Raw genomic sequence first — 25,041 nt, forward strand, 5'->3', positions numbered from 1 at the left:
CTCATTTGGACTGACCACCGCAATCTGGAGTACATTCGAGCAGCGAGGAGACTGAACCCTCGCCAGGCAAGGTGGGCCATGTTTTTCACCCGCTTTTCTTTCATCCTCTCCTACAGACCAGGTTCCCAGAATGTTAATGCAGACGCACTGTCCCGGATGTATGACACAGAGGAGTGGTCCGCAGATCCCGCTCCCATTACTCCAGCTTCTTGCCTGGTGGCACCAGTGGTGTGGGAGGTGGACGCAGACATCGAACGGGCGTCACGTTCAGAGCCCACTCCTATCCAGTGTCCGGTTGGGCGTAAGTATGTTCCGTTCGATGTCCGCGATCGCTTGTTCTGTTGGGCCCACACTTCACCCTCCTCTGGTCATCCTGGCATCGGTCGGACAGTGCGCTGTCTTGCTGGGAAGTACTGGTGGCCCACGTTAGCCAAGGACGTGAGGGTTTATGTGTCCTCCTGTTCAGTGTGCGCACAGTGCAAGGCACCTAGACACCTGCCCAGAGGGAAATTACAATCCCTTCCCGTTCCACAACGACCGTGGTCACACCTCTCGTGGATTTCCTGATGGATCTTCCACTCTCGCGGGGTAACACCACGATCCTAGTCGTTGTGGATCGGTTTTCTAAGTCCTGCCATCTCCTTCCTTTGCCCGGTCTCCCTACGGCCCTACAGACTGCGGAGGCCCTGTTCGCCCATGTATTCCGGCACTACGGGGTGCCTGAGAATATAGTTTCTGATCGGGGTCCCCAATTCACATCTAAAGTCTGGAGGGCGTTTATGGAGCGCCTTGGGGTCTCGGTCAGCCTTACCTCAGGTTTTCACCCCAAGATAACGGGCAGGTGGAGCGATTAAACCAGGAGGTGGGTAGGTTTCTGCGGTCCTACTGTCAGGACCGGCCGGGGGAGTGGGCGGTGTTTCTCCCCTGGGCAGAGATGGCTCAAAACTCCCTCCGCCACTCCTCCACTAACCTGTCACCTTTTCAGTGTGTTCTAGGTTACCAGCCGGTCCTGGCACCATGGCATCAGAGCCAGATCGAGGCTCCTGCAGTGGATGAATAGTTTCGGCACTCGGAGGAGACATGGGATGCTTCCCATGTGTGTCTGCAAAGGGCCATCAGGCGGCAGAAGATGAGTGCCGACCGCCTCCGCAGTGAGGCCCCGGTGTATGCACCAGGGGATCGGGTCTGGCTCTCGACCCGAAACCTGCCCCTTCACCTGCCCTGCCGGAAACTGGTTTGTGGGGCCATTCAAAGTCCTGAGGAAACTTAACGAGGTTTGCTATAGGTTACAGCTCCCCCGTGATTACCGTATTACCCCTCGTTCCATGTGTCTCTCCTCAGGCCGGTGGTGGCTGATCCGCTCCAGCAGTCTGAGGTACGGGAGGTTCCTCCGCCCCCTCTGGACATCGAGGGGGCCCCGGCGTATACAGTACGAGCCATCATGGTCTCAAGATGTCGGGCGAGAGAACTTCAGTACCTTGTGGAGTGGGAGGGGTATGACCCGGAGGCGAGATGCTGGGTACCGGTGGGGGACACCCCGGACCCATCGTTACTCCAGCAATTTCACGGGACTCTATCTGGACCGCCCTGCGTCTCGTCCCCCGGGTCGTCCCTGAGGCCGGTGTCGGCGCGATGCTGGAGCCACGCTTCAAGGGGGGGGGGGTACTGTCATGACTTCCACCGAAGTTGTTCCCTCTCCTTGTTCGGGCGGTGTTCGGCGGTCGACGTCACCGGCTATCTAGCTGACACCGATCCATGTTTCATTTTTCCTTTTGTTTTGTCTGTTTTACACACCTGGTTCCCATCTTATGATTATGTTTCTTATTTAACCCTCTGGTTTCCCTTTCTGTTTTGTGCGTGGTTGGAGTTCGTATCCTGTTTTGCATTTGTTTTATAACGGGATTTTTGTTCCGTTCTCTGATGGAGTAAATGCAGTGGTTTTACTCTTACCTGTGTCCTGCGCCTGACTCCTTCGCTATCCTCTAGATAGACTCTGACAATTCAAGTGGTAGTGGTTTATCTTTAGCATTTGAAAATACCCAAAGAGCATCATGCGGTCCTCAGGTTCCTTACCAATGAAAAACATCTAAAACATCACTGTGATCTCTACAATGCAGTTGGCTGGTCGTCATTGAACTTGCATAGGCTTAAACATGGGTATACACTGATTTATAAGGCCATACTGGGTAAAATACAATTTTATCTCTGTTCTTTTTTAATCAGATCAGTAAATAAATATAAATGATGGTCCCATTCTCATTTGCTTTTCACAGTACCAAGAATTAGAACAGGTCATGGTAGAAATAGTTTTAGTTACTCAGCTCCGTGGTCCTAGAATACTCTCCTGGACATTTTAAAATTTGATGATCTAGTCACATTGGTGGAGTTTAAACACCTGGTTGAGTAAATATCATAGAAGTGTAATTGTCTTTAGGTCAGCTGGTTTTTAGTTATGACATTTGTGTTTCTTAATGTAATACAGTATATTGTATGTGTGTCTATAGTTTTGTTCAATGTGGTGGTGTTAGTGTATGTAAGTTGTTTTTTCTGAAACTTTGTTCCCCCTGCTGCTGTTGGACCAGTTCTCTGTTGAAAAACAGATTTTATCTCAATGAGAAAAGCCTGTATAAATAAAGGTTAAAAAAATATATGAAAAAATCCTCACCAAGTCAGCACATGTTCTTTTGTAGAAAACACATAATTACAGAACATTGGCAGAATATACATGATTTGTTAAATAGGATCTTGATTGATCCTTTCATCATACAGTATGTATCGTCAATATGAACATTTACACTATTCCAACATCTGAATTAGTTCTCTACTTCATCTTAAGGTGCTATCGCAAACTTGGTTTACTTTACAAAGGTTATAAATTGAGGAACATGCCAGTGAATTAGTTAATAGATGCTGCTAGAATAATCTGCAGCCTGCAGAGAGCAGTGGTGTAAAGTACTTAAGTAAAAATACTTTAAAGTACTACTTGAGTAGTTTTGGGGGGTATCTGTACTTGACTTTACTGTATATACAATTCATTTCTGAAATTATTCAGACCCCTGCACTTTTTCCACATGTTGTTACATTACAGCCTTATTTTAAAATAGATTAAATGAAACAATTTCCTCAGCAATCTACACACAACACCCCATAAGGACAAAGTGAAAACAGTTTTTATTTTTTACTTTAGTAAATGTATTCATTTAAAAAAAAGTATTTTCAAAAGTATTCAGACTGCTATGAAACTCGAAATTGAGATCAAGTACATTCATTTTCTATTTACCTGTGGTAAATTCAATTGATTGGACATGATTTGGAAAGGCACACACCTGTCTATATAAGGTCTCACAGTTGACAGTGTATGTCAGAGCAAAAACTAAGCCATGATGTCGAAGGAATTGCCCGTAGAGCTCTGAGACAGGATTGTGCCGAGGCACAGATCTGGGGAAGGTTACCAAAACATGTCTGCAGCATTAAAGGTCCCCAAGGAGACAGTGTCCTCATCATTCTTAAATGGAAGATATTTAGAACCACCAAGACTCTTCCTAGAGCTGTCCGACCGGCCAAACTGAGCAATCTGGGGAGAAAGGCCTTGGTCAGAGAGGTTACCAAGAACCCAATGGTCACTCTGAAAGAGCTCCAGAGTTCCCCTGTGGAGATGGGAGAACTTTCCAGAAGGGCAACCATCTAAGCAGCACTCCACCAATCAGGCCTTTATGATAGAGTGGCCAGACGGAAGCCACTCCTCAGTTAAAGGCACATGACAGCCCACTTGGAGTTTGCCTAAAGGCCTCTAAAGGACTATCCGACCGAAACAAGAAACAAGATTCTATGGTTTGATGAAACCAAGTGTCACTACTGGAGGAAACCTGGCACCATCCCTGCGGTGAAGTATAGTGGTGGCAGCATCATGCTGTGGGGAGGTTTTTCAGTGGCAGGTACAGGGAGACTAGTCAAGATTGAGTGAAACATGAATGGAGCAAAGTACAAAGAGATCCTTGATGAAAACCTGCTCTAGAGCGTTCAGGACCTCAGACTAGGGTGAAGGTTCACCTTCCAACAGCAAAATGACCCTAAGTACACAGCCAAGACAACGCAGGAATGGTTTGGGGATAAGTCTCTAAATGTCCTTGAGTGGCCCAACCAGAGCCCGGACCTGAACCCGAGCGATCATATCTGGAATTGAAAATAGCTGAAAATAGAATAGAATTGTAAATAGCTGTGCAGCGACCCTCCCCATCCAACCTGAGAGATCGAGAGGATGTACAGAGAAGAATGGGAGAAACTCTTAAAATACAGGTGTGCCAAGCTTGTAGCGTCATACCCAAGAAAACTCGAGGCTGTAATCGCTGCCAAAGGTGCTTCAACAGAGTACTAAGTAAAGCGTCTGAATATTAATGTAAATGTGATATTTCCATTTTTTCTTTTTAGCAAATTAGCTAACATTTCTAAAAACCAGTTTTTGCTTTGTCATTACGGGGGTATGGTGTGTAGATTGATGAAGGAAAAACAATGATTTAATACATTTTAGAATAAGGCTGTAAGGTAACAAAATGTGGAAAACGTCAAGGGGTCTGAATAGTTTCCAAAGGCACAGTAAATGATGTCTGAGTGAAGGCGTGTGCCCCTGGCTATCCGTAAATAAAAAATAAACAAATAAAATGGTGACGTCTGGTTGGCTTAATATAAGGAATTTGAAATTATTTAGACTTTTACTTTTGATACTTAAGTATATTTAAAACCAAATACTTTCAGACTTTTACTAAAGTAGTATTTTACTGGGTGACTTTCACTTTTACATTTTCTATTAAGGTATCTTGACTTTTACTCAAGTATGCCACTTGGGTACTTTTTCCACCACTGGCAGAGAGGAAACTGTGTCTGTCTGCCACTCTTCTCTGCAACTCAATTTGAATATCATGGCTTATTGAGTTGTAGACTTTCCCACTGGCCTGAATACTGGCTGGCCTGCGTACCAAATCACCATGTTTAGGGGTGTTGAGGTAGAAATACATGGACTTATATATAGATTTTATGCCTGAAAATATATATGATTTTTAAATTAAAAGACTCGCAGAATTCCAAGACAACACAGTACTCAGTTTTACCAAAACATCACTGTTGGTTTATTTAGTGTGTCACCAGGGCAACCTGTTAGCTACGTAAGAGCTCGCTATCTCACTCGAGACTAAAAACTTTTCCCAACTTCAAATGAAGGCCTTAAAAGTTACAGATTTTAATTAGGAGGGTCCTCATCTTAGGAGGGTCTTCCTGTGTCCTCATCTTATGAGTATATTTAACTTGATAAACCAGAAAGAATCCAAAACATGTCTTGACAGCTATAGAAGTGTTTCTCCCGACTACATCAGGTGAAAAAGTCTACGAAGAAAAGTAGGTTTTGCAAAAGTGGTACTGCAGTAAGTCTGATTAATGTATGTTTCCCAAATAGGCCTAGAGAGGACAAATACCCCTGGGATATACAAACTCCTGATTGCCCAACCTAGTCCTCATGGCACAGCACACCCAATTGTTATATGATTATATTATTACCTGTATGGTCATGGTGTGCTGTACTGTGTGGACTGGTGGTAATACTGCTAAAACTGCCTACATTGTCAGCCATCTCCACACAGAAACTGTAAATAGGAAGAATTAATAGGCTATTTGTGAACAAATTCCTAAAAAAGTGCATTTCTCATCAGACAATAAAATGCATCATATGAAAGAATCATTAATATTTAGCTTGACCTAAACAATTACAGTAAATCAGGTGAGCATTCAATCAACCATATTGGAAATGTTACAATAAGGATGGTGCATGAAGAGCGAATGCAGATGACATTTTCCTTCAAATGACTCAGCCTTGTTTTAATTTTCCTGATTTATTATTGTAATTGTTGCTCTAATCCAATTTCATTCCTTGTCTTTAAGAGCTCTCAGAATTCTCAGATGGTGACCATTCCACATTGATTGCCAAGTTCCCTTCCAGCAAACCAGGAGCATTCACATAACAATAGCTACGATTCCAGTTAAGTTCTAGTTAGGGTTATGTCTAACATTCGAACGATAACATCCCATAAACATTACCAAAACAATTTTGATAACAAAATATCTTTGGAATGTTCTAACATAATCATAACAAAAACTTTGTCCAGTCAGGCTGATGATTATCAAATGTTTGTAAAAAAAACAAAATTATGCATGCTGTTACACCCCTGGAAACAGGGGAGAAATAATCACGAGAGTGATACGGTGTTGTTTTCTCAATTCAACTTTTAGTTCAATCCTTTTACAAAAGTAACACATTCCAAAACAACAGAAAACCCATTATACAAATAACACAGCAAAATATCATATTAACAACGCACATGTTCATTCACAATCGACATAAAATGGCAGCTACTCTCAGTACGATGTTATTCTTCGCTACAACCGAGCAGGGCTAATATTATTCTCTTCAAACATAACTCTAACTTCCTCAAGATGTTATTAAGACACACCTTATTAAACACTCTTGACATGTTAGTGAGTTATAACATTTAAATTACTCTTTTTTATCATCAATAACGTAGCTGAAAACAGGGGAGAAATAATCACGAGAGTGATACGGTGTTGTTTTCTCAATTCAACTTTTAGTTCAATGAGAAAAGACCGCGATTTCCCCAGGAATATGGGTGGAGACCAGAACAATCGATCTCAGGCTCATAGATTAAGAGCATTTTGCAGATCACAGATTAACACTTTTAGGCACCACAAAATAAAGTAATCAATATAATGTTTACACATTACTCTCACAATTCGTACCCTTTGTACGCTTGACGGATTTGAACCTTAACACAATTATATGAATGTTATCAATCTCTATCAACTAATACTGAATGCATCTTTTTAACCTTAAAATGTTTTAAGATCCTCACATACTATGAACTTACTTATACTTTTTAATGTATAACAGGCTATGAATATTTCCTTTAACCTGTCACACTACCACCACCATGCTTCACCATAGTGATTGTTTCAGGTTTCCTCCAGACGTGACTCTTGGCAATCAGGCCAAAGAGTTAAATCTTGGTTTTATCAGACCACAGAATCTTGCTTCTCATGGTCTAAGAGTCATTTAGGTGCCTTTTGACAAAATCCAAGTGGGCTGTCATGTGCCTTTTACTGAGGAGTGGCTTCTGTCTGGACACTCTACCATAAAGGCCTGATTGGTGGAGTGCTGCAGATATGGTTGTCCTTCTGGAAGATTCTCCCATCTACACAGAGGAACTCTAGAGCTCTGTTAGAGCGACCATTGGGTTCTTGTTCACCTCCCTGACTGAAGTGCTTTTCCCCCTATTGCTCAGTTTGGCCAGACAGCCAGCTCTAAGAAGATTCTTGGTGGTTCCAAACTTCTTCAATTTAAGAACGATGGAGGCCACTGTGTTCTTGGGGACCTTCAATGCTGCAGACATTTTTTGGTACCCTTCCCCATACCTGTGCCTCGACACAATCCTGACTCAGAGCTCTACGGACAATTCCTTAAAAGTTAAACTGTGGAATTGATTTCCTTCTTAATGCATTTGAGTCAATCAGTTGTATTGCGACAAGGTAGGGGTGGTATGTATAGACAATATGGACAGTATATGGATACTGTGGATAATGTAGAGTATCTGAATAATAGTATGTACAGCAATAGTTAAATAGGATAGACCTGGACTAGAATACAGTTTATACATATGAAATGGTTAAAACAGTATGCAAACATTATTTGAACATTATTCATGTGACTAGTGTTCCATGACTATGTACATAGGGCAGCAGCCTCTGAGATGCATGGTAGACTAACCGGGTGGTAGACGGCTAGTGACAGTGACTAATAAGGGCAGGGTACTGGGCGGAGGCAGTCTAGTGGTGTCTATTTAATAGTCGGATGGCATTGGATAGAAGCTGTTCTTCAGTCTCTCTGTCCCAGCTTTGATGCACCTGTACTGACCTCGCCTTCTGGATGGTAGCGGAGGGAACAGGCTGAGGTCTTTGATCTTCTTGGCCTTCCTGTGACACCGGGTGCTGTAAATGTCCTGGACGGCAGGCCGTCCGCCCCACCTTGGAGAGCACTGTGGTTGCGGATGGTGCAAATGCCGTACCATGCAGTGATACAACACAACAGGATGCACTCAATGGTGCATCAACGGTGGGTGGGAAAAGTATGGGTACCTTACAAGAGGTACAGTTGCACAGGACATTCCCTAAATGTTGTAAGTATGTTGACAGAACACCTGGTCTAAGTTCTTTAAAGGTTCCCAGAACATGTCATTATCTGGGACGTTACAATAATATTATAATGATATTCAAAAAGGGAACTCTCCTCGGTTATTTTCACAGCTGTGTATATCCCCCCTCAAGCGGATACCAAGACGGCCATCAAGTAACTTCACTGGACTATGCAAACTGGAAACCATATATCCTGAGGCTGCATTTATTAAAGCTGGGGCTTTTAACACAGCTAATTGAAGAATCAGGCTGCCTAAGTTCTATCAGCATGTTGATTGCCTTACATGAACGAGTAACACGCTTGACCACTGCTACAAGGCACTTCCCCGCCCTCCTTTTGGCCAATCTGACTATGACTCCATGTTGTTGCTCCCCTCCTATAGGCAGAAACTCAAACAGGAAGCGCCTGTGCTTAGGTATATCTAACGCTGATCTGACCAATCTGATTCCACGCTTCAAGATTGCTTTGTTAATGTGGACTGGGATATGTTCCAGGTAGCCTCAGAGAACAACATTGACATATATGCTGACTCGGTGAGCGAGTTTATAAGCAAGTGTATATGAGATGTTGTACTCACTGTGACTACTAAAATCTTCCCTAACCAGAAAGTGTGGATTCATGGCAGCATTCGCACAAACTGAAAGCACGTACCACCACATTTAATCATGGCAAGGCAAATGTGAATATTGCCGAATACAAACAGTGTAGTTATTCCCTCCGTAAGGCAATCAAACAAGCAAAGCGTCAGTGTGGAGACAAAGTGTAGTCGCAATTCAACTTCTCAAACACAAGACGTACTGTATGTGGCAGGGTCTACAGACAATCATGGATTACAAAAAGAAAACCAGCCCCATCGCAGACATCGACGTCTAGACAAATTAAACAACTTCTTTGCGCGCTTTGAGGACAATAGAGTGCCACCAACGCAGCCCTCTACCAAAGACTGTACTCCCTGTTCACCCACGACTGCGTGGCCACGCACGCCTCCAACTCAATCATCAAGTTTGCGGACGACACAACAGTGGTAGGCTTGATTACCAACAACGACGAGACGGCCTACAGGGAGGAGGTGAGGGCCCTCGGAGTGTGGTGTCAGGAAAATAACCTCACACTCAACGTCAACAAAACTAAGGAGATGATTGTGGACTTCAGGAAACAGCAGAGGGAACACCCCCATCCACATCGATGGAACAGTAGTGGAGAGGGTAGCAAGTTTTAAGTTCCTCGGCATACACATCACAGACAAACTGAATTGGTCCACTCACACAGACAGCATCGTGAGGAAGGCGCAGCAGCGCCTCTTCAACCTCAGGAGGCTGAAGAAATTCGGCTTGTCACCAAAAGCACTCACAAACTTCTACAGATGCACAATCGAGAGCATCCTGGCGGGCTGTATCACCGCCTGGTATGGCAACTGCACCGCCCTCAACCGTAAGGCTCTCCAGAGGGTAGTGAGGTCTGCACAACGCATCACCGGGGCAAACTACCTGCCCTCCAGGACACCTACACCACCCGATGCTACAGGAAGGCCATAAAGATCATCAAGGACATCAACCACCCGAGCCACTGCCTGTTCACCCCGCTGTCATCCAGAAGGCGAGGTCAGTACAGGTGCATCAAAGCTGGGACCGAGAGACTGAAAAACAGCTTCTATCTCAAGGCCATCAGACTGTTAAACAGCCACCACTAACATTGAGTGGCTACTGCCAACACACTGTCAATGACACTGACTCTACTCCAGCCATTTTAATCATGGGAATTGATGGGAAATTATGTAAATATATCACTAGCCACTTTAAACAATGCTACCTTATATAATGTTACTTACCCTACATTGTTCATCTCATATGCATACGTTGATACTGTACTCTATATCATCGACTGCATCCTTATGTAATACATGTATCACTAGCCACTTTAACTATGCCACTTGGTTTACATACTTATCTCATATGTATATACTGTACTCGATATCATCTACTGTATCTTGCCTATGCTGCTCTGTACCATCACTCATTCATATATCCTTATGTACATATTCTTATCCCCTTACACTGTGTATAAGACAGTAGTTTTTTTTTTGGAATTGTTAGTTAGATTACTTGCTCGTTATTACTGCATTGTCGGAACTAGAAGCACAAGCATTTCGCTACACTCGCATTAACATCTGCTAACCATGTGTATGTGACAAATAAAATTTGATTTGATTTGATTTGATTTGATTTGACTGTGGGTTCTCCTCCTCCTCCTCCTCCGTGGCCGACGTAAGTAAAACATTTAAACGTGTTAACTCTCGCAAGAATAACGGCCCAGGGGGCATCCCTAGCCACGTCCTCGGAGCATGCGCAGTCGGACATATTCAATCAATCCCTATCCCAGTCTGCTGTCCCCACATGCTTCAAGATGGCCACCATTGTTTTTGTTCCCAAGAAAGCCAAAGTAATTGAACTAAATGACTATCACCCCGTAGCAGTCACATCTGTCACCATGAAGTGCTTTGAGAGACTAGTCAAGGGTCATATCACCTCCACACTACCTGTCACACTAGAACCACTCCAATTTGCTTACCGCCCCAACAGGTCCACAGACAATGCAATCACCATCACACTGCACACTGCCCTATCCCATCTGGACAAGAGGAATACCTATGTAAGAATGCTGTTCATTGACTACAGCTCAGCATTCAACACCATAGTAGCCTCCAAACTCATGATTAAGCGTGAGTCCCTGTGTCGTTTGCAGACGACACAACATTGGTAGGCTTGATTACCAACAACGATAAGCGAGCCTACAGGGAGGAGGTGAGGGCCCTCGAATTGTGGTGTCAGGAAAATAACCTCTCACTCAATGTCAGCAAAACAAAAAAGATGATTGTGGACTTCAGCTAACAGAAAACAGCAAAAATCCACATCGACGGGAAAGCAGTGGAGGTGGAAAGTTTTAAGTTCCTTAGTGTACATATCACCGACAAACTGAAATGGCTCACGCACACAGACAGTGTGGTGAAGAAAGCGCAACAACCTCAGAAGCTCTTCAACCTCAGAAGGTTAAAAAAATGTGGCTTGTCACAGAAAACCGTCACTAACTTTTACAGGTGCACAAATGAGAGTATCCTGTCGGGCTGTATCACCGCCTGATACGGCAACTGCACCGCCCACAACCGCAGGGCTCTCCAGAGGGTGGTGCGGCACAACGCATCACCGGAGGCAAACTACCAGCTTCTATCTCAAGACCATCAGACTGTTAAACAGCCATCACTAGCACAGAGAAGTGGCTACCTACCTACAGACTTGATATCATTGGCCACTTTAATACTTTAATAAATGGAACACTAGTCACTTTAATAATGGTTACATATCTCTCATTACTTATCTCATATGTATATACTGTACACTGTATCCTACACTATCTACTCTATACTGTCTATTGTATCTTAGCCGCTCTGTCACTGCTCATCCATATAGTTTACATTCATATGTTCTTATCCCATTCCTTTACTAGATTGTGTGTATTAGGTTTTGTTGTGGAATTGTTATATATTATCTTTTAGATATTCCTGCACTGTCGGATCTAGAAGCATAAGCATTTCGGCACACTTGCAATAACATCTGTTAATGTGTGACCAATAACATTTTTGCGCAGAACATTCCCACATGTTGCACAATGTTCCACAATTTACAAATAAGTCAGCTTGTATGATGTTCAGAGCATATTTGTTTTAGGTTTAACATAATATTCCATTGATATTCACACAATATACATTTTACCTGGTGTTGGAGGTTGTCAGAACATTTAGAAAATGTTTATTTTAGTTTAACCATAATTCTCAGCATACAGTTGTAGCTCCTTAAAGCAGATTGGAATACATCCTCATTATGTTTCACTCCAGATATATTGGCAATTTGCATTTGTATTTTAAGTGATTTAGAGACACCTGGCATTTTGATTGAATTAATAGGGCATTTGTACATAGGCCATTAATCACACTAACACAACCATATATGTTACACTTTATACGTTGACAATCTGCAGATGTGGGCTTTGAACCTGCATTGATTGTTTTCCAAGCCAGGTTAGTTTGTCCTCTGCATTAGCAGAGCAGATTTTTCACATCATCTTTTTTTCAGTATATACAGTGCCTTCAGAAAGTATTCATACCCCATGACTTATTCCACATTTTGTTGCGTTAAAGCCTGAATTCAAAATGTACTTATTTTCTCACCCATTACAAAGTGAAATCATGTTTTTAGATTTTTTTTCCAATTTATTCCAAATGAAATATCAAATTTACACCTGAGTCATTACTTTTTTTTTCTTGTGTATGTTTGTATCAGTTTTGCACATCTGGATTAGGGAATTCTCTCTCATTATTCCTTGCAGATTTTCTCAAGCTCTGTGAAATTAGATGAGAAGCGGCGGTGAACAGCAATCTTCAAGTCTTTCCATAAATGTTCAATTGGATTCAAGTCTGGGTTTTGGCTGGGTAGCTCAAGGACTTTCACATTCTTGTTCTGAAGCAATTCCAGCATTGCTTTTTTGTTTGGGGTCATTGTTCTGTTGGAATGTAAATATTTGCCCCAGTCTAAGGTTGTTTGCATTCTGAAGCAGGTTCTCAAGAATTTGCCTGTATTTAACTCTGTTTATTGTTCCCTCTATCCTTACCAGTCTCCCAGTCCCTGCCACTGAAAAGCATCCCCATAGCATGATGCTGCAACCACCATGGTTCATGATAAGGATGGTGTTAGACGGATGATGAGCTGTGCCTGGTTTTCTCCAGTCATAGCACTTTGCATTCAGGTCAAAGAGCACCCGATATAATTCCTACTTTGAGACGCTTGATATGGTCCCCCCTGTCTTATTTTTAATTATTTGAAAAGGCAAAAGTGATCCTATATCAGCAATCATAGTCTTGAATACCTTGTAAATATGGGCCAAGAAGTACACAGTATAAAAGAGGATGGGTGAAGTGATGGTGAATAACCCAGTTGCCATATGTTTAAGATGAGCTAAAAGAAAAGCAGAGAATTCCTGATTGACCATACTGCCATGGCGATTTACTGAAATAATAAGATGTATGAGAGATTCCCTGGTGGCACACGGGAAAACAGACCTAGCATGGGAACCAAACATGTCATGTTCAGACCACACAGATTGTCAACGTATGAAGTTTAAAAATATGGTTGTGTTTGCCTGATTAAATGCTGTTCAAAGTGTGACGGCCCTGAATTATTCTGAACCGTCTCAGTGCAGCTCCTTCCAATAGGGCGCTTTCCCTTTAATTCCCAATTAAATAGCCAGCATCAGCTGCGCAAAAGTGGGGTTGTGATGGAGACGTGTTCAACGCTCAGTTCCGAAGCTTCTCTATTCCGTTTGTTTTGTAGCCTAATAGAGTTTACCCAGGATCGGATCCACTCTTTGCGTCCGTGGACTACACCTCTCCGTTCTTCGTGGCCTTTTGGATTGTCTGACTGACTACCACCTTTTTGTATACGGTATTTCATTTGTTTTGATGTGATGTATACTGTGATTTATGTAGTTAGTTGTAGTTGAGGACTTAATAAGAGTTGATACGCTTTAAAGTTCTGTGGTAAAATAATTGTTATATTGATTGTATGTTTAATACTGGGTTTACGCTACACGGAATGAACGGACAAACATTGCGTGACAAAAGTCACTTGAGTTCACTGAACTCCTTTACCGGGCTGGACTCTTTTTAGGCCCGAGGTACAGGACATTTCTGGAGGAACCAGAACTCATTGTGATATTATTATATGTGTGTAATCATTGTTGTTGCTAATACAACCCACGCAAAAGAATATAGTTGTTTTTGAAGTTCTTTCCAATGTTTTAAGGGTTTATGAAAAGTTTATTTCCATCCTGACTTTTACATAAGTCCTTTGTATTGGTGTAGACTTGACGGACCAGATGGGACTCATTCCAACCCAAACTAAAAGGAGAAAACCAATGTTTTCTCTGGTAGGCACAACCTACCTGGCACCCCTATAAATAATAACCTCAAGTTAAAACCGTTACAAAAGGTAATATGAAGAAACAGGTCGATTGACAACATATGAAGTTAAAAAATATGGTTGTATTTCTGTGATTAAATGCTGTTCAAATGTCCTATGAATACAATTCCATGTGTCTCTATATCATCTACAATACAGTCCTCAAATGCCATTAAATCTGGAAAGGAACATAATGGGGATATATTCCAATCTGCTTTAATGAGTTACAAATTTACTGAGAACATTAGGGAAAATTTACATGTGTCACGTTCTGACCTTTTATTTCCTTTGTTTTGTCATTATTTAGTATGGTCAGGGCGTGAGTTGGGGTGGGCAGTCTGTTTTTTTTTCTATGATTTGGGGATTTCTATGTTTCGGCCTAGTATGGTTCTCAATCAGAGGCAGGTGTCATTAGTTGTCTCTGATTGAGAATCATACTTAGGTAGCCTGGGTTTCACTGGGTGTTTGTTTCCGTGTCTTTCACCACACGATACTGGTTTGGGTTTCGTTCATTCCACGTTTATTGTTTTTGTATTCAGTTGTTCATGTGTACTATTTCTTATTAAAAGAACCATGGACACTTACCACGCCGCATATTGGTCCTCCGATCCTTTTCGCCTCTACTCTTCGGAAGAAGAAAACATGTAACATTTTCTAAATGTTATTGAAATGTTTTGAGGACCTCCAATACAAGTTAACATGTATATTGTGTGAACATCAATGGAATATTATGTTAAACCTAAAACAAATATATGAACGTAATAAAAACGGACTTATTTGGAAATTGCGGAACATTGTGCAACATTGTGGGAATGTTTTGTCCAATCTCTGTGACTATCACAACATCCCATTCAACTTAATTAAATGTTCTGGGAACCTTTAAAGAACTTAGACCAGGTTTTCTGTTAACATTCTTAAACTAACTTAAACAATCTAACTTAAACATTGTATGAATCACAACTAAGGGTATTTTGTGTTCTGGGAAGCTATCTCTTGTTATGTACAAACTCTGTTCCCACAACCTAAAGAAACATTCTGGGAACCTTTAAATAACTCAGGCTGTTTTGTCAACATTCTTGCAACATCAAAGGAATTTGTTGTGCAACCTGGTATAAACATTATCTGAATGTCAGGACCGTTTGTGTTTTGGGAACCAATCTCTTGTCATACCCCACAATGTTCCCATAACCTAAAGAAACATTCTGGGAACATTTAAAGAACATACAACATGTGTTTTAGGAACATTCTTATAACATTAGGTGAATGTTTTTTGCACCCTAAAAGAAACATTGTAGAATCATCCGCACAACTGGACAGTTTTTGTGTTTTGGAAACATATCGTTTGTTCTGTCCCCACAATGTTCCCACCAGACTGTTCCCACAACCAAATAAAACATTCTGGAAACATTTAAAGAACAGACAAAATGTGATCAAGGAACGTTCTTGTAACATCAGGCAAATTTATTATTATTAAAACATTCTATAATCATCAGCACAACAGGACAGTTTTTGTGTTATGAGAACCTTTTGCCACAACCTAACGAATGTTCAGGGAACTTTCACAGAACCAATTTTGGTTTGATGGGCTGCATCTGAAATTCCATTATCAGCCACCACAAGGATGTAATTGAGTCTGGACTGTCCATTGACTGATACTGTACGATCGCTCGAAGCATCTGTCCATTAATGATGGTTGAATAACAACGGATATTACAAACATGTTGGTCCCAGAGGTTTTGCCAGTTAAATTTTGAAAACGAATGTGTCACAGTAGGTGGGGGGATTTGTCCATTATTATATCAGTTGAGTTTAGATGTAATTGGTGCAATCCAATCTAAACGAAATAAAAGTATTTTAATGACAATACAATGCTGGGCTCATCAGCAAAATAGAATGCCTCTAAGCAAAGTAAGTCATTTTTGGGGGGTGTTGATGCATGTTGACTTATTCAACCTTCTCAAACCCTGTTTCTGTTCACAGAAATGTCCTACTGTTCCCTCTATCCAGCCCTTTATGTTGCCAATGATGGTGGTCTTCGGATTCAACGTTTCTGTTAGTTTTATATGTTGCGGGTACTTTTTGACCATTTAACAACCTGCAATCGCTGCTTGAGAATCAGTCCCTCCAATTTCTTTCCTCAGCACATACTGACTCTTGCATCTGGCCAGATAGTTTAAACGTGTTAACATAAACACCCACCCTGCACACTTCCATACAAGCATGTCTGCAACAGAACATAATGAATTTACAATTCAAGGTTTAGTTTTATTATTCATGTTTTGCTCATGTTTCTTTCAGTATTTTTCAGCATCCCCGCTTCCTTCTCTGATGAGCACATGCTTTATTCATTACAGAACAAATGCATGTTATTTTCAACGGGAAGATATCACTCAAATGATCATCTTACCCTTTTAGAAGTAAAATATGGATTTGCTAGGGCAATAGCGTACATCTGCTAAGTAAATAGTAGGTAGGTAGGTAGGTGGCAGTTTTACTTAATAATGCGTTGGTCAGACAGACCACCCCACTTTATTGACTATTCTCTCCTTTGAGCTTCATTAGTCTGTCCTAGCTGTTGTGTGTTGCTATTGCTGTCAAAGCAGATCCAGTGTCACGGATCCCTCTGGACATTTCAGCACGCACACCTGTTCCCTATTTCCACTGATTAGTATTTTTATATATGTGCCCTTTGGTTTCCATGGTCTTGTCAATTATTGTTACTATGTCCGTTGTTGCGTGTGAGTACCTGTGCTGTGGGTTTTCGCGCCATTGTGGATTGCGCAGATGATTACGGGTCTCGTACCATGTGATAATCATTGTGCTCTAGTGTTATTTATTCGAGGTACTCCTCGCTCTTTTGTTTGGGTTTCAACCCTGTATTTTTGTTACTTGTTTGTTCTTCGTCTCCGTGCCCTTACACGGCACACCGTAATTTTGGGTATAATAAAAACCTATTACGCATTCCAGCCCCTGTCTCTAAAATCCTTTATACCAGCGTGATAACCAGTCTAGGTTGCTCATTATCTTTACTGGTCCTTCCCTAATATTCTTATCAACTTGACGCCCACATCCTCCATAGGCTGAAATAACATATTTTTGTCAGTCACTTACTATTTTGGTAATGTCAATGTAATACACAGATGACTATAGTAATCCCTGTTATAATTGGTATTGCAATTTATCTTCATTGAGGTCAATTGTTGTTTTCTACATGTGTAACTAAAGATCTAGCTTTGCTGCTTTAATATTCATAAGTACAGAAGGTTCACATCGTAACAATAACAGCTAAGAGGCATGGGGGAGTTTGACTCCCCCAAATAACTGTTATGTGCCATCCATCCAGCCTTTCTGTCTCTGCTTCATCACATGCATTGCGTTCAACTGTACCTTTGCGCTGGGCATCTCTGACTGGCTATAAGAGACATTAGGAAGAGAGCTATCAAATTACCTACGTTAAAATTGCCTGTAGGGGATAATTGACCACTTCCTGTTCATGATGGGGGGATATGCTAGCCTTAGGAAACCACAGGTAACTTTCCAAATGAGCACCACGTACAATAATTAATGTTAGAGGGAGAGAGTGAGGTGGCTTTTAGAGCAGGACAGCAAGCACAAGAAAATAGCAAAGGATTCAAGGAAATTCTTGGCTTTAATAGTTTGGTGAAAGTGGTCCACATACTATACAACTTCACATCATAACAATATCACAGCAACTTGACTCATCAGAAAGTGAGACTTCCAGCAGAACCTGTATTTAGAACTTGTTCTTTGTGTATACATTGATTTCAATGTCATTGATTTAAGAAATTGTAGATTAGAAAATCATTTCTTAAGAATTTGCTAAATGTGCTTAGTCAGGCATATTCTTTGAAAAACGCGTTCCTAAAGGGTTCCCCATAGGAAAACCCTTTTAATAACCCCTTTTGGGTTCCATGTAGAACCCGTTCTATGCCCCACTTCGAGGCAAGCAACAATGAAGCATGCATGGGAACAGTTCCGGACGATAGTGTGATCACGCTCTCTCTGAGGCCAATGTGAGCAAGAGATTTAAACTGATCAACATTCACAAGGCTGCGGTGCCTGATGGATTATAGGGACATGTACTCAGAGCATGCATGGACAAACTGGCAAGTGTCTTCACTGACATTTTCAACCCCTCCCTGACCGAGCCTATATACATGTTTCAAGCATTGAAAGGCTGGTCATAATTTTAATTTACTTTATTTCACCTTATTCATCTTTATTTAGGCCAGTTGAGAACAATTTCTTATTTACAACTGCGACCTGGCCAAGAAAGAAAAGCGACAAAAACAGAGTTACACATGAGATAAACAAACATACAGTCAATAACACAATAGAAAAATCTATGTACAGTGTGTGCAAACGTAGTAAGATTAGGGAGGTAAGGCAATAAATAGGTCATAGAGGCGACATTACAATTTAGTATTAACACTGGTGTGAAATGTGCAGATGATGATGTGCAAGTAGAAATACTGGGGTGCAAAAGAGAGCAAAAATAAATAACAATATGGGGACGAGGTAGTTGGGTGTGCTATTTACAGATGGGGTGTATACAGGTACAGTGATCGGTAAGCTGCTCTGACAGCTGATGCTTAAAGTTAGGGAGGGAGATAAGTCTCCAGCTTCAGTGATTTTTGTAATTCGTTCCAGTCATTGGCAGAAGAGAACTGGAAGGAAAGGGGGCCAAATGAAGTGTTGGCTTTGAGGATGACCAGTGAAATATACCTTCTGGAGTGCATGCTACGGGTGGGTGTTGTTGCTATGGTGACCAGTAAGCTGAGATGAGGCTGGGCTTTACCTAGCAAAGACTTAGACGACCTGGAACCAGTGGGTTTGGCGACGAATATGTAGCAATGGCCAGCCAACAAGAGCATACAGGTCGCAGTTGTGGGTGGTATATGGGGCTTTGGCGACAAAACGGATGGTACTGTGATAGACTACATCCAATTTGCTGAGTAGAGTGTTGGAGGCTATTTTGTAAATGACATCGCTGAAGTCAAAGATCGGTAGGATAGTCAGTTTTGCGAGGGTGTTTGGCAGTATGAGTAAAGGAGGCGAAATTGCGAAATAGGAAGCCGATTATAGATTTAATTTTGGATTGGAGATGCTTAATGTGAGTCTGGAAGGAGAGTTTAGTCTAACCAGACACCTAGGTATTTGTAGTTGTCCACATATTCTAAGTGAGAACCATCCGGAGTAGTGATGCTAGTCGGGTGGGTGGGTGCAGGCAGCAATCGGTTGAAGAGTATTCATTAGCATTTAAGAGCAGTGTTGTATGGCTTTGGAGGTTTTTTAACACAGTGTCCAAAGAAAGGCCAGATGTATACAGAATGGTGTCGTCTGTGTAGAGGTGGATCAGAGTCACCAGCAGCAAGAGCAACATCATTGATATATATAGAGAAAAGAGCCTGCCCAAGATTTGAACCCTGTGGCACCCCCATAGAGACTGCCAGAGGTCCGGACAACAGGCCCTCCGATTTCACACACTGAACTCTATCAGAGAAGTAGTTGGTGAACCAGAAAAGGCAGTCATTTGAGAAACCGAGGCTATTGAGTCTGCCGATAAGAATGCGGTGATTGACAGAGTCGAAAGCCTTGGCCATATCGATGAAGATGGCTGCACAGTACTGTCTCTTATCAATGGCGGTGTTACGAATCCCTTTTGGCCTGACAATCTAAGGGGGATGGTAATGAGACCCGTAACATGGCTCATGCAAATTATTATAGTGGAAAAAGTAAGAGAACGAAATAACCACAGACAACTACATTACTGTCAAACACTCATGGTTTATTTGAAAACACACGGTAATTGGGGGGAGCAGGAAAAGGGGCTGAGCTGGACCCAAGGAAAGAAATAATAAGTATTCAAAAACACCCCTAAGCTAGACTAGCTTAGCTTAACTACTTCACTAAAAGCTAACTAACTAACCAACCAAAAATACAGTGGGTGGTCCACCCAGTTCTAACTAGTGTTTTTATACAAAGTATTCCTACGGGTAATGTATGCCCATGGGCGACTTATCTTGGTACCCCCTTTTCTCACCGTCAAATAAACACCATAACAAAACCAATACTCACAGGTGGGGACAAATGTAGTTGCAAAAGCCAAACAAGAGATCTACAGACAGATGGCATTGACAGAGAGATTGAGCTCTCGAGCAAACAACAGACAGGGTTTTTAAACCAAGGGACAGGGAATGTGATATGGTAACACGGCATAAAATGTATCTCCGAATTATAATTTTGTACAATAAGGGCCCAACGCATTAGGCGCTGGTTCTGGTTGTACATCCGGTGGAGAAACACTAAGGGGTTATGATCAGTATATACAATCACTGGTAGGGCACTGGAACCAATATATACATCAAAGTATTGCAGGGCTAACAATAAAGCAAGAGCTTCTTGTTCTATTGTCGCATAGTTTGTTTGACATTTGTTAAATTTACGCGAAAAATAACTAACAGGATGATCCACTCCACTCTTGTCCTGCTCCAGTAGAACAGCACCAGCACCTCTGGCACTAGCATCTACCTCCAGTTTAAACGGTTGTTCAAAGTCCGGAGCAGCAAGTACAGGGGAATTAAGAGTGTTTTAGCTTTTGAATCTGCTATCTTACAATCATGTGACCACTCATACGCTCTAGCCGGACTGAGCAAATCGGTTAACCTCTTGAGCTTATGGCTGAATACTGCCCCCTTTGGAGGAAGTGCGTGCCCATAGTAAACTGAAAATATTTTTTTCCAAAATTGCTAATATATGCATATAATAATAATAATTGAATAGAAAACACTCTAAAGTTTCTAAAACCATTTAAATTATGTCTGTATGTAAAGCAGAACTCTCAGGGCAGCCTTTCTCCCAAACTCTCTCTTGTCAAGAGAAAAGTTGGGTCAACTTTGACGTCATCGCCCCCACCCTTCCCAGGCAGCTACCGATCTGGGAACAGTATGTATTTGTTCAGCGCGACGTCTGCTTTCAATTGGCACGTTCATTGTTTGAATTTCGCGCTCCCTCATCCTTTGGCGGGCGAAAATGCCCGGTTCACTCTCACATACATGCACTCTATTGCGCGCGGCCGATTTGGAGAACGTTCTTTTCCAATAGACACCAGTTGAAGCCGGTTCGTTTGTTTGCGATTATCATTGTTTTACATGATAAAAACATCATTTTGCTCGATTCTGCACTTAGTTTGACCAGTTTAGTCGACATATAATATGTAATTTTGAAGTTTGATGCGCAAGAGTGCGGGACCAGAAGGAGCAGAAGTTATTTTGGGTGCATTTCAGCTGAAGCTGTTAGCATATGCTAATACAAAGACGCACAACTTGAAACCAAACGATGTATTGGGTAAGTATGACTCCTTCTACGTCTTCTGATCGAAGAACATCAAAGGTAAGGGAATATTTATGTGGTTATTTTGGGTTTCTGTGGACTCCAAACGTAGAGGAGACACTGCTAATATCTGAGCGCCGACTCATAGCATAGACTAGTGAACGAATTCTGTAACGTTAAAAATAAATGTAACACAGCGGTTGTATTAAGAAGAAGTGTATCTTTGTAACTATATGTAGAACATGTATATTTAGTCATGTTTATTGCTTGTTATCTGACGTTATCTGTCGGAGCTATCATAATTTCTCGGACATTTTGAGTAGCATTTTTTGAAATGTCGTCATTGTAAACAGAGATTTATGGATATTAATGGCATATTATTGAAAAAAAAAAAAATGTACTGTGTAACATGTAATATTACTGTCATCTGATGAAGATTTTCAAAAGGTTAGTGAATTATTTATTTTTTAATCCTACTTTTAAATTTTATATTTTCTGGGACAAAATGGCCGCCGCTTGCCTTTTGTTTCGGTGGTGGTCTAATATAAATGTGTGCTATGTTTTCGCCGTAAAACATTTTAGAAATCTGACTTGCTGGGTAGATGAACAAGGTGTTTATCTTTCATTTGAGCTATTGGACTTGTGTAGGTGTGGAGGTTAAATATGTCTAAGAATATTTTTTCGCATTTTGCGTTATGCTAATGAGCTTGAGCCGTAGTCACGATCCCGGATCCGGGATGGGTAGCATCAAGAGGTTTGGAGCAACTACCGCAGAGAAATTGACAGAAACTACATTAGTAGCCAACCATCCCTAAAAGGCGGTGTAGCTCTCGTCTGGTGGTAGGTGCGGGAAATGCAGTTATAGCCAAGACCTTGGCATCAACAGGGTGCACCTGTCCATGGCCGACCTCCTTGCCGAGATAGGTAACAGTAGCCTTCCCAAACTCGCACTTTGCCAACTTCAGGGTTAGAGAAGCAGCTGCCAACCTTTCACATACAACCCGTAGAGAGTCAACATGATTTGACCACTCAGACGAATAAGTCACTAGATCATCAAGATAGGCACTACAATTGGGAACTCCAGCAAATACAGAGTTAACTAGTCATTGGAAAGTGGCAGGTGCATTTTGCATCCCAAAAGCCATGTCTGAGTACTGTAGGAAGTTGTCTGGGGTCACAAAGGCAGAAATCTCAGAAGCATGTGAAGTTAACGGATCCTGCCAGTAACCTTTTAAGAGGTCCAACTTAGTTACATAATTAGCAGCACCAATAGTGTCGATACAGTCGTCCAGTCTGGGTAACTGATACGAATCTGGCATTGTGACAGAATTTACCTTTCGATAATCCATACATAACCTGGACGTACCATCAGGTTTAGGAACCAGAATGCAAGGAGAACTCCAAGGGCTTGAACTTGGCATAGTCAGGTCATTCTCCAACAAATATCTCACCTCATCCCTCATTATCTTCCTCTTGGAAGCGTTGATACGATATGGGTGTTGCTTGATAGGTGTAGCATTTCCAACATTAATGTCATGTTCCAACACGTTTGTGTGAAGAGGAACGTCAATAAAAAGACATGGAAAACTGTAGTAGCATCCCAATATCGTTGGCCTGTCCGTCCGTTAAATGAACTGGAGAGACAGGAGCATTTCTGAGTTGGGCAATCTAATGAACTGCTGCTTTGTATTGCGCAACTCCAATCCATCTCCATCACCATCATCAATATGACAGTCCACGATCATAGCAGTAGAAACAGCGGAGACAGCAAAACCTTAATGTTTTTGAACTATCTAACTGTGTGATGGGTCGGGTGTGGTATGCTTTCAACATGTTAATGTGGCACACACGAGATTGGCGTTTTCTATCAGGAGTTTGAAACACATAGTCAGTTTCACAGAGAAACGAACTGACAGTGAAGATCCTGGAACAGGCAATAACACCAGTACTTGGTCACCTGGCTGTAGTGGACGAGAAACAGCCTGGTTATCATAATGTCTTTTCATACTCCCCTGTGAGGAAGACAGAGCTTCCTTTGCAAGAACACAGGCTTAGTCGCTTTCGTGAGCGCCTACACCAACGTAGTCCAACACATTCTCATCTCCTGTACACAACTCTTGGGACAAAAACTGTTCTTTAAGGACTTTCATTGGTCCTCTCACTGTGTGACCAAACACTAGTTCAGCCGGGCTGAAACCTAGGGAATCCTACACAGTTTCACGAGCAGCAAACAAAACTAGAGGAACTCCCTCATCCCAATCTTTCTCAGTGTTACGGATACAAGTATCCTGTGTGTGTATCCTGTGTGTTTCTTTTCTCTCCTTCTCCCCTCACAGGTGAAAATCATCACTCCCCAATCAGTCAACAATCAATCATCAATCAGAAGACACACCTCTCCTGTTTCCTACCCTATCACAGTTCCTTTCCCTTGGTTTAAAAACCCCATCAGTTGTTTGCTCTAGAGCTCAATCTCTCTGTAAATGCCATGTCTGTAGGTCTCTGTGTTTCACTCTCGCTTTGTGTCTTAAACTCTCTTTTGTTTGAGCACCTCCAAATCACTTTGTCATCTCCTGTGAGTATTGTTTTTGGTTATGGTGTTTGTTTGATTGCTGGTGGGAAAAGGGGGAAACCAAGACAAGTTGCCCATGGGCATACACTACCCGTAGGTGAACTTTGTTAAATACACTAGTTAGAACTGGGCGGACCACCCACTGTATTTTTGGTTAGTTAGTTTGCTGTTGTTAAAGTAGGCTAGTCTAGCTTAGGGGTGTTTTTGTATATTTATTGTTTCTTTCCTTGGGTCCAGCTCAGCCCCTTTTCCTGCCCCCCCATTACTGTGTGTTTTATAAATAAACCTGGAGTTTGACGGTAGATTTCTGTTGTCGTGGTTATTTCGTTCACACTTTTACTTTGACACAATAATTTGCATGAGTTATGTTACGGGTCTCATTACCATCCCCCCCTAGACTGTCGGGCCAAAAGGGATTCGTAACACTCAGATTCCAAACAATATTTACATAGCATAGACTTCAATGTCTGATGCCAACGTTCAAGCGCACCCTGAGACTCTGGGTGGTAGGCGCTTGACACACGGTGCGTAATTGATAAGGATTTTAACACCTTGAAGAGCTTGGATAGGAAATTGGTTCCTTGATCACTTTGTACCACCTTAGGTAACCCGAATATAGTGAAGAATGTAATTCAGGCCTTACTCACTACCGGAGCAGTAATCCTTCACAGAGGAATGGCCTCGGGGTATCTTGTTGTCATACACATAATTGTTAAGAGAAACTGGTTACCCGATTTTGTCTTCGGTAATGGTCCAACATAATCAACCACCACATGTTCGAATGGTTCACCTATGACCGGTATTGGACAAAGAGGAGCGGGAGGAATAACCTGATTTGGTTTTCCTGTTATCTGACATGT

Source organism: Oncorhynchus tshawytscha, linkage group LG06 (genome assembly GCF_018296145.1).
Source record: "Oncorhynchus tshawytscha isolate Ot180627B linkage group LG06, Otsh_v2.0, whole genome shotgun sequence".
Taxonomy (NCBI): Eukaryota; Metazoa; Chordata; class Actinopteri; order Salmoniformes; family Salmonidae; genus Oncorhynchus; species Oncorhynchus tshawytscha.